The sequence below is a fragment of the Sinocyclocheilus grahami genome, unplaced genomic scaffold (genome assembly GCF_001515645.1).
Source record: "Sinocyclocheilus grahami isolate Dianchi unplaced genomic scaffold, SAMN03320097.WGS_v1.1 scaffold1187.1, whole genome shotgun sequence".
Taxonomy (NCBI): domain Eukaryota; kingdom Metazoa; phylum Chordata; class Actinopteri; order Cypriniformes; family Cyprinidae; genus Sinocyclocheilus; species Sinocyclocheilus grahami.
Genome location: NW_015506366.1, coordinates 3988 through 14013, shown reverse-complemented (window position 1 = coordinate 14013; position 10026 = coordinate 3988).

The window sequence follows — 10026 nt, the reverse complement described above, 5'->3', positions numbered from 1 at the left end:
GTTTAACCTTGGAATAAAAAATGTAATAAATTACACATTTTACAGACGTTAACTTATTCAATCCAGAGATGAATATCTGTAGGTTGTGTGTATAGATGTCTTGTACACTCTTAAAAATAAACGTTTTAAACCTTCTTCAACTAAAAATTTTTCTTTTGTAAAATGTGTATGTGAAAACTTTTTTGGGGGGGGAATTCAACATGGTTTTTCTTTGGCATCACTGTGAACCCCCCATGCCCCAGACTTTCAATCTTAAAGGATTAGTTCACTTTCAAATTAAAATTTCCTGATAATTTACTCAACCCCATGTCATCCAAGATGTTTACGTCTTTCTTTCTTCAGTCGAAAAGAAATTAAGGTTTTTGATGAAAACATTCAAGGATTATTCTCCTTATAGTGGACTTCAACGGCTACCGAACGGTTGAATGTCAAAATTACAGTTCCAGTGCAGCTTCAAAGGGCTCTACATGATACCAGATGAGGAATAAGGGTCTTATCTAGTGAAACGATTGGTCATTTTCTAAATACAAAAAAAAGTATATGCTTTATAAACAAAAATGCATGCCTTGCACTGCTCTACGTAATACGTAATTACATTGAAAAGGTCACGCTTGACGTACGCTGGAGTTAGGTTTCAAAAGATTTAAACATCCAGGATATGCACACAAGTGACCATTTTAAAGATAAACTGACACAAAGACATTTGAATATGTGTCATTGAACATACAACAACTTTTAAACGGTCCTCCTTCTCCACATTTGTAAACACTGACTGAGTCGGTACTACTTCCTACGTCAAGCGTGACCTTTTCAACGTAATTACGTATTATGTGAAGTCATGGACGCGTATCGCAGAGCAGTGCAAGGTGCGCATTTTTGTTTATAAAGCATGTACTTTAGGTAAGCGTGGCTGACTCTTAACTTTTATAAAGAATATCTCTTTGGATTTCAGACTTTAGTCTTTGCAACTTTACAGATCTTCTTTATGCACCAAGAGCTTGTAACACTCCAAAATTGCATCATATGACCCCTTTAATTTCTTTTCGACTGAAGAAAGAAAGATGTAAACATCTTGAATGACATGGGGGTGAGTAAATTATCAGGAAATTTTAATTTGAAAGTGAACTTATCCTTTAAAATATTAAAATCCATTATAAAACATTTCTTGTTACAAGTTGAAGTTAAAGAAACACACAACTCGTTCTATATGCTACAGTACACACTATAAATACAACAGATTTGCCCGTTAAAAACTCTTATGAGAACCCACTTCATTAAGCATCTTGATATTTTCCAAGTCTGCTGAGTAGATTTTTAAGTGCATCCAGATGCAGAATTGTGAAAGGGAATGACTGCATTCTGCCTTTAATTACCAGCATTAGCATTTGTAAACCAAATCATCTCTCCAAGAATGCCATAATAAGTTCATGGCAACTTATCAGCCACTTTTAGTTTAGTTCAGCATCGCACATCAATTTTTATTTTAATATCATCACTAACTAAATTTCTATTGAACATGCACTCTTTAGGTCAGTAGACTTCATTGTCCAATGAGGCAATGTCCTGTCTAAAGGAGTCTTCAAACCTCCCTAGATCATTGGCAAATATAACATTTGGAGGAAATATAATTAATAATCATTGCTCCTGTCCACAATGACAGAGCTGGGATTCAAAATGCTATAGTAGCAGTACCAAACCCTGAACTTATGCACATAATCGATTCCCCTTATTACCTCTGTATAAAATCATACACTCTCTCTGGCTTACTCAACGTGTTTACAGTGTATTAGATGTGAGTATTTTTTTTCCAAGGTCTATTTTATGTTCCCTTTAAGTCGGTCACTTTCGACGTCACGTCGGATGACCGATGAATTGGGATCTCGCTTAGAGAGACCAATCTACTTAGAGTGTAAACTAAACGAGCCAATGCACATTGGCATGCGATTATTGCATCAAGCTGCTGCTGATCACAGCGTGAGTATAAGTAGGCAGCAGATGCTGCGCATTTTCAGCTTTTCGCTTCGGAGCCAAGCAATCACATCGTTCTGCTCCTGACTACTCTACTGAGAGAAGAAGACTGAACGAGTTCAGCGCACTCTTGGAGAGCTCTTCGTGTTGGCGGTACGGCGCTTCAGCGGTGGTGGTTTCCCTGTTTGTGTTGCAGGTGATCATCTCCCCTGTGCGCCTCAGCATGCTAAAAGAGCTTTTTCCCTAAAAGGTGGGGTGCGTCTTTTTAAAGACGATGTTGCGTGGCAAACTTGACGTTACATCTTTGTAAAGACAATGTGGTTCTTGCTATAAAAAATGTATCCCCCGGGCGTTTCTGGATGCGGTCGTTACCTGGCGCTGGGTGATGGTCACGATCGCTGCCTCACGTGCCTGGGCATGTAGCACGCTGAGGTGGCGTTTGTGGATGAGTCATCTTCTCATTGCGGGAAGATGATCATCTCGGAGTCACGGGCCAAGCTCCGTTTCCTCAAGGGGCGGAGTTCCGTTGCCTCTGCCTCGATCTAGTTCTCCTCATGGCGGCAGCCAAGGGGGGCTACTTCAGGCAGTAGTGCGGGCGGTCTGAGGCACTCCGCAAGCTTTTTCCCTAAAAGGTGGGGTGCGTCTTTTTAAAGACGATGTTGCGTGGCAAACTTGACGTTACATCTTTGTAAAGACAATGTGGTTCTTGCTATAGACAATGTATCACCCGGGCGTTTCTGGATGCGGTCGTTACCTGGCGCTGGGTGATGGTCACGATCGCTGCCTCACGTGCCTGGGCATGTAGCACGCTGAGGTGGCGTTTGTGGATGAGTCATCTTCCTGAAGGACATATGTTTACAAACAGTAAGTTAATTCTGGGGCTCTCAAGGGCATTTTTTAACTAGAAAGTGTTTAGTTTTAGCTTTAAACAGTGTTGATTTATCTTTACTGAAATGATTGATTCAAGACATCATAATGCCAAGGGCCGGTCGGAGGCACTCCCCAGCCAGTTGAGCTGCCAATGGAACGTGCTGGGCCCTCTACAAGGAGTGTCCCAGCCGTATCCTTTGGCGCTCCTCCCAACGACCAGATGTTGATTGCTGCATCGGAGGGTGAGACAGAACTTTCTGGAGAGGAAGATTCGGCTGTGCTGCTCTCCTGAGGGACTGTAGCAATGCCTGAATCGGATGCAGAAATAATAGCTATGCTTTCCCGGGCCGCCGTAGGGGTAGGGCTCGAGTGAAGACTTTCACCGTGTCCCGAGCCCTCAAGGTTGCACGATTGGTTCTCGGGGTGGTCCGTGCTGGTTCTCAGCGCCGCGCCTCGGTGCCTTTCTTCCCGGAGGTGCATGAGGAGCTCACCAGGTCGTGGACGGCACCTTTTACTGCCGGACACCGATCTGCTGGTTCCTCATCCCTCACCACCCTCAATGGTGGTGCAGCTAGGGGGTTACAAGGGTCCTGGTGGAGCGGTTGGTTGCGATGCGGTTGTGTCCTAATACCGCCTCCAACCGGCAGGGAGAACCGTGCCTCGCCTCCCGAGTCTGTAGGTACTCGACTGGCCAGCGATGCTTACACGACCTGTGGAGAAGCTGCCTCCGCCTTACTCACTATGGCGTGATTGCAAGTGCACCAGGCCAAGGCACTGAGGGACTTGCACGAGGGTGGTCACGACCCGGAAGTTTGCAGAGAACTCCGCACCGCGACGGACCTCGTGCTATGAGCGACGAAGGTTATGGCACAGTCTCTGGGTCGTGCGATGTCCACTATGGTGGTCCAGGAGCACCATTTCTGGCTGTGACTGGCTGACATGCGCGAGACGGACAAGACATGATTCTTGAATGCCCCCGTGTCCCAGACCGGCCTTTTCGGCGACACGGTGGAGAACTTTGCCCAGCAGTTCTTCACTGACCAAAGCAGACTGAGGCCATCAGGTACATCCTGCCCCGGCGTGCAGCTGCTGCCGTCGCCGAGGGCGGCCCCCTGCCACCACCCCACCCGTCCAGGCCCCCGCCAAACCTGGTGCCAAGCGTAAGAGCAAGAGGCCCTGAGACGGGCCACCAAGAGGTGGAGGGACCTGCTCTTCGGGAGATGGTGAGCACACCACTCGCCTCAAACGGGTAGAGGCACTGAGAGGCCCCGGCTTCGGGTCGGCTTGCTAAAACCCCTCCAGAGAGTTCATATAGTAGACCCTGTTGAGCTCCTCCGTCCCCTCGGCAGCCAGACGTAGCGGAGCGTCCGGCGCCAGGCCTTCACTCATTGAATCCTCGAGAACCGGTAGAAGGCTGGGTTCCATATGTAAGACCTAAGTGGATCCCATATGTGTAAAGTCCACAGTATAGCCTCGAGCCCGTGTTTCCCCGGCAGACTTCTGCCATTCCAAGAGGGTCTTGTACCACCGCTGAGCGGCCGGGTCACCGGCTCGGCTCCTCAGCGACAATCTGAATATGTGCTGCATCTGCTGCCCACTTATACTCACGCTGTGATCAGCGGCAGCTTGATGCAATAATCGCATGCCAATGTGCATTAGCTCGTTTAGTTTACACTCGAAGTAGATTGGTCTCTCTAAGCGTGATCCCAATTCGTCGGTCATCCGACGTGACGTCTCCGTTCCCTCCTTCAGGGAACGAGGGTTCCCATACGTAACCAAGACGTTTCATGCTTTAATCAATTTGTTTTTTGGTAGTTCTTTAAGAGGTCATTCCACATCTTTGAAATTGTTTGTCAAGTTTATATGTGGATATTTATTGAAGAATTGTTCACATCTCTGCCTGAGAAAACAGTTTTTTTCTTTCAATAGTATACAATATATATCATTACATTTTGGGTAATAAAGACTATGTTTCAAATGTGAAAGTTTTAATTGGCTTGTTGCACAAGTATATTATTCAAATGAGTGCCGAGTGGGAGAAAGCTGTTACTGACATGCACAAACGTGTAATCTTTAATTGCTGTAACTGTGAGGCTGTTAGTGATGCTAAAGAAAACAAATGCCCTCAAACAATTAGCAATGTTATCATATACTTCCACATGATGACTGTGCACATATGTTTACAAACAGTAAGTTAATTCTGGGGCTCTCAAGGGCATTTTTTAACTAGAAAGTGTTTAGTTTTAGCTTTAAACAGTGTTGATTTATCTTTACTGAAATGATTGATTCAAGACATCATAATGCCAAGGGGAAAGGTTGGGTTAAACATTATAAGTGTTTAAAATAAATCAAATGTATAGATGCACTTTTTCTCTACACAGTGAAGTTGCATGCTACAGCTGTTCTTGTAAAGAAACAGTATAAGCATTAATTGGTTCTTGTCCATCTCTCACTCAGAATTAGACTAGAGGCACTTTAAATAGCATTTTGTCATTACATTCTGACTGATTTCATAATACAATTTATGTTTAAAGACAACATCTTGAAGCTCTAAAATGTAAACTTGAGCCACACAACCATCTAAGTAACTACCAGTGAACAATTTTACCTGGGTAAAGTAAATTACTTTTTACTGCATCTTCCTGCTGGTTCAGCTTATACTTTCTCCACACTACCCTGTAGTTTTGAAGAATATTATGTATGATGAAAAAAATAATCATCTTATATCAAGAGTTTAACCTATGCCTTAGTGATAAGGGGACATAGAATGCTTAAATTTTATCAATGAAAACACTTCAAATTGTCTATGCCTAATCGTTTGAGACCAATCTTTTCAATGAATCCATTGACTGAGTTAACAAAACATTTTTGACTCAATGATCTAATCGAAGATATAAACTGTTCACTGAAGGGGAAAAATGGTCCATTTGAGTGCTCATACATTGGAAAGAAAAACCAGCGCAGTGAACTAACCTTGTCCCTAAAATCCATATGTCCACCTCAATCTACCACAATGCCCACATTATTCACATTAGAATATTACAGTACCAGAATCTCAAGTCATTCATTTCTCAGTACTGAATGAGTGTTTGACTCAAAATGACAGATTGACATTTCTGTATTGCAGCACTGTTATGCAAAACAGTGTTGGCCTTCATCATTTATTTTGTGGAGTAGTTTGAGCTCTGCACATCAATGAGGGTTCATGATCTTTTTTAATTTTCAGATCACAGATGGGTGTCAAGACAGACCGCTGTCACACAAACACCACAACAGAGGAGCTGTCAGTCAAACGCAGACACAGCCTGTGACATCTGAGGCCAGCACTGACAGATGGTCAATAAAGCTCTAATACGACCTGTCATGCTACACGACAAGAGCAGCGAATATGATGCTGGCAGATTTTGTTTCCTAAAGGACTCATATCATGAAGAATCAAATCTTACTTGATCTGTTGAGATAAAAGAGCTGGGTGTATTATGAAAACATGTTGTAACTTTCAGAACTTGCAGACATTTCTTCCCAGTGTAAAAAAAACATAAACTTCCACAAACAGATGAATACATTTGAACACATGCCCAGATGACTGCCCACATGCTAATAGTCTATTCGGCATTGAGAAACTTAAAAGAAGAAAAGAGATGTTATTTAAAAACAACAGAACTAAAGATAAGAGTGTTCATTTATGTTCCACCAAAAACTTTGTGTATGCTTGGAAAATTTTGGCATTCTTTGTGAGCAAATGTAAAGTTTCTCTGAGGAACTCAGGGAAGCGCAAAAGGGGAACGCAAACGTTTCACAAGTGAAGTTCCTTGGAGAAACGCAAAATTTTGTGAGCAAATACAAAGTTTCTCAAGCAAAAGTAAACGGCATTGAAATACAAATTTATCTCATATTTTCTTTACCATTCTTTTTACCATGTTGCTTTAGGGGATCCATTATATGGTGCTAAAGTCATGATCCCACTAAACTTCGAGCATGAAAAAAATCTACAGACATTGCAGCGGTCATAATATAAAGTCACACTCTGCAGAATGTTTTTATTCAATATCCAAAATGTAAACATATGCAATCTAGTCCAATTAAATGCAACACTGACACTGCTAAAGTTTGCATTCTTGAAATTGAGCTAAGAGATCATGCTGTGACATATCAATCTTTTATTGGTTACACGTCTTCACGTGATATATGATTTGGCAGGTCAGAGATCATCAAACTTGAACTTAATTTGGTATGCAGTGAAATTTGCATGACCTTGCAATTCCTGTCTTCTGCATTCACATGCACATGAATGGAAGTCAATAGAATGAAAAGTGTACTGTGAAACAAATGAAATTGTACATTTGGCCAAATGTCATTGGATTTTTTCGTTATCATTTTAAAAAGGCAACATGTCAATCACCAGAATATGCGAGCGCTTATAAATGACATCAGTCACATATACAAGACGAGATGAGAGCTAGCTTGTTATTGCTTTAGCGCTGTTACAGACACTCAGCTGCTGTCTGCCTACATACAGAACCTGAGGATAGTAAATGTAGGCAGGATTACATAAAAATCTGCCTATACCGTGCACTGTATGCAGAAACATAAAACACACAAATGCACATTTGAAATGTGAATTCCTCACTGTTGATGAAAAGCCACTGATGGTCACCTTCCTTCCCACAAGGACAATGAGAGATCTAAGTGCTTCTTTGATGGTCTCATTGCAACTGTTTGGCACCTCATCTGTTTCAAGGACAGCAAAAAGAAAAAGAGAGATAGATTCAGAGTTTTGGTATCTTCAATTGAATTCCGATTTGAAACATTCCACTAATCTTCTTCTCTGATGTATTGCACAGTTGGCTCCCATTCACCAGGAGATTTGTCATAATACCCAGCCAGAGCCGGATTTATTTCCATCTTGTCGGCGGCCTTTTGTCTTGATCTTATACAACATCCCTTCATTAACATAACTGATCCTCACAGGGGGCGTTTTCCATACACGACTGAATGTCTTATTACTCACGAGCAGTTTAAACTGGAAGACTAGTTCAGAGAAAAGCCTGAGACTATCCAAATCGTCTTGATAATCAATCTGCTCATAATTATGTTTAAAACAGTGAAACAATAGGGATAATGATTTAATATTATACCCAAAACATTGACTTTATGCTAATTATGTTTTTAAATGAAACTAATGATTTCAGAGTAATGTAATGTGTGACATTTGGTAATACAAATAGAGACAGAATTAATCAATTCTGATCCCTAAAAAACGTTGAACTGGTGGTTCACTTGTATGTATGTGCATCAGTAAAGCTGTATTCTTTATTAATAAGTTGTGACATTATTGCATGGTGGCATAAAAATGCTGAGAGCCCAGGACAGCTCATAAACATGTAAGTGCCTTCCAAAGGATCCTAAATATCCACTGACTGCTCCCATATCAGAGGCAGCGGCTAATGTCTAGAGCACAATCTGCAGATGTAAGCAGGTTTGGGTCTTTACTAGCCAAGTGGAGAATCTGACACTTCCATCCCAGAAGAGCAGAATCATTTAGATGAGAGCTGTTTAATGGGCAGATTTTTACACAGCTTGGTGTTTTTTGGTGTTGGTATTCATTATCCTTAAATCTGAATAAATAAATTTTCAGAATAAATGTGACTGACTGTATTTAAAGCATTTTTATCATTTCAGAACAGAAAAAAGAAATCTTGATATCCAATGTACATATTAGGTTCAGAGACACCAGCCATGTTCAAAATCGCTTGCTGTCTATTTGGTTTGAAACCTGTTAGAAAACACTCTTCCGCAGCGGAAGACGCGAGCCAGGTCCCGGGCGACGACCTCTCCCCCTCCGCCGCCTCCGGTCTTCGAGATTTCCACCCGGAACCGCTTCGCTCCCCTCCAAATCTCAAATAACTGCCCTGATGACTTGTGTTCTACCCGCTTAAATGATAGAAGTACTTGTGCTGTCCAATCTATAAAGACTGCGTTTTCCATACACGACTGAATGTCTTATTACTCACGAGCAGTTTAAACTGGAAGACTAGTTCAGAGAAAAGCCTGAGACTATCCAAATCGTCTTGATAATCAATCTGCTCATAATTATGTTTAAAACAGTGAAACAATAGGGATAATGATTTAATATTATACCCAAAACATTGACTTTATGCTAATTATGTTTTTAAATGAAACTAATGATTTCAGAGTAATGTAATGTGTGACATTTGGTAATACAAATAGAGACAGAATTAATCAATTCTGATCCCTAAAAAACGTTGAACTGGTGGTTCACTGGTATGTATGTGCATCAGTAAAGCTGTATTCTTTATTAATAAGTTGTGACATTATTGCATGGTGGCATAAAAATGCTGAGAGCCCAGGACAGCTCATAAACATGTAAGTGCCTGCCAAAGGATCCTAAATATCCACTGACTGCTCCCATATCAGAGGCAGCGGCTAATGTCTAGAGCACAATCTGCAGATGTAAGCAGGTTTGGGTCTTTACTAGCCAAGTGGAGAATCTGACACTTCCATCCCAGAAGAGCAGAATCATTTAGATGAGAGCTGTTTAATGGGCAGATTTTTACACAGCTTGGTGTTTTTTGGTGTTGGTATTCATTATCCTTAAATCTGAATAAATGCATTTTCAGAATAAATGTGACTGACTGTATTTAAAGCATTTTTATCATTTCAGAACAGAAAAAATAAATCTTGATATCCAATGTAGATATTTAGGTTCAGAGACACCAGCCATGTTCAAAATCGCTTGCTGTCTATTTGGTTTGAAACCGTACTTGTGAACGTTATGTACAGTATATAGTATGAATATGGGTAGTATAGATGAAATTCAGATGTATTATATCTGCCACCGTTGTCATGGGGTTCAGTTTTTTGTGTTTCAGAAGAGAAAGCTAATTTTCTGTTTTACAGTCATTAACACGCTAAATGGAAAACTGTTACGAAAGGCCATTTCTTTTCAAAGAAATCTCTCTTCTTAAGTGGCCGAAGAATTTTATTCAAACCATTTATTATCTATTTTCATCCAAGCTTAACTCTGTTGCCCTTTGCGCTGCTTCAGGATGCAGAGGCACATTTTATGCAAGGCACTTTGATAAAAATATACTGCTTAGAGCATATATTTACAGTAATGTCAATGTCAATGTATTTTCTTGCATATAGTCTAAAAGTAGTTTGCAC